Below are 1,536 nucleotides of genomic sequence, written 5' to 3'. Positions count from 1 at the left end.
ACCAATGCCCAGCCAGTTCCCGAGCAGCGCTACCTCCCCTGGCCAACTCCCCTAGTTTATATACTGAGGATGACATCATATGGTATGGAATATCCCTTTCGTCAGTTTGGGTCAGCCGTCCCAGCTGTGCCCCCTCCCAGCTTCTTTTGCTCTCCCAGCCTCCTCACTGGCAGGGCAGGAGAAGCTGAAAAGTCCTTGACTTGGTGTAAGCACTACTTAGCAACAACTAAAACATCAGTGTGCTATCAACATTATTCTCATCCTAAATCCAAACCACAGCACTATGCCAGCTGCTAGGAAGAAGATTAACTATCTCAGCCAAAACCAGGACAGGTGTGTACACGTCCTGGGGCTAGGAGTTCTATAACTTTTAATATTCCTTGTGTGGAGTCTCCTTTTCCTTTTTATCTTCAATGTCCACCTTCTACTTGTTCATTTTGTTTTGAAAAATTAAAAAATTTGAAAAATTAATTTAGAAGTTCAGGACAATTTGTCAAAATTTTAGCTTGAGGGAGAAAAGTAACATGAGTGTGAAACATCACTGTAATTTTTTGATTCTTGTATTTACTACACTCTTAACCCACTGACTACACAAATTCTTGATGCAATTTATTGAGATTCTGACAGTGTCTGATGCTTTTCTGTAAGACTTTGCTGTCGAATAAGGGGATCTTTGGGTACCTTTTCCTTGCTCCTCTCACTCGTTTCAACTATTAATGTGTTTACTGCTGTCGTTGTAGAGAAAAGTTTTAAAACGCAACCTTAGGACACTCAGGCTTTTAAGCCAAACCCTGGGCTTCTGAAGACCCAGTTCATTACTTTAAAATGCTGCGTGAATTACAAAATAATAATAATAATAATAATAATAATAATAATAATAATAATAATAAAATTCATCCCTCGGGAGGAATTGCTCCCTTCCACATTAAAAACGTCCGTGCTGTGAAGCGCCCGCCGCCGGCCGGAGGACGAGCGGTACCTGCGGCGCGGGGAGGGGGCGAGGGCCCTGCCGGCTCACGCAGCCGGCAGGTGGGTGCCGGAGGGAGGGACGGACGGAGGGACGGAGGGACAGCGGCTTCCCGCGGCGGGGCGCGGCCGGGGGTGCGCGGCGCCGGGCCGGGCCGGGCCGTGGCGGGGGGGCGCGGAGCCACGCGGGCGGGGGGCGCCGTCGGGGCGCTGCCGGCGGAAGGCGCTGGGTGCCAGGTCGGAGCGGGGCGCCGGTCCCGCCCCGGCGCTATCCGGCCGGCGGGGAAGCCCGGCCGGCAGCCGCAGCCCTCCGCCCCCCGCGGGCAGCGGCAGCCCCCCGCCCCGCCTCTGCCCGTCCTGGCGCGGAGCCTCTTTGGGGGGGGCGGGGGGGGCGCGGGACCCGCAGTGTGGGTGCGCAGCCGTTCGCCCGCGGCGTGGCGGGGGGCAGCGTGGGCAGGGCCTCCTTCCGTGGGGCAGGGTTAGCCGCTACCGGCAGGTCAGTTAGGGCCGGAGTGGCCCCCCCTCCCCGGCCGTTGCCCATGCGTGCGTGTGCGCGCTGATTACGGTAAT

At 55.8% G+C, this 1,536-nt stretch overlaps 1 protein-coding gene across 1 annotated transcript in view; it reads left to right on the top strand.

Annotated features, from left to right (window-relative positions):
* Window positions 1-1,325: 1,325 nt before the first annotated feature.
* Window positions 1,326-1,536, top strand: part of SGK1 (serum/glucocorticoid regulated kinase 1) — an 8,698-nt gene continuing 8,487 nt past the window's right edge. The window contains exon 1 of the mRNA XM_054819832.1: window positions 1,326-1,536. This exon is cut by the window's right edge and continues 301 nt beyond it. The gene's annotated coding sequence lies outside the window, so the exon portion shown is untranslated.

Source organism: Grus americana, chromosome 3 (assembly GCF_028858705.1).
Source record: "Grus americana isolate bGruAme1 chromosome 3, bGruAme1.mat, whole genome shotgun sequence".
Classification (NCBI taxonomy): Eukaryota; Metazoa; Chordata; class Aves; order Gruiformes; family Gruidae; genus Grus; species Grus americana.
The sequence above is the reverse complement of the archived record's forward strand: the minus strand, read 5'-3'. Positions and strand labels throughout refer to the sequence as shown.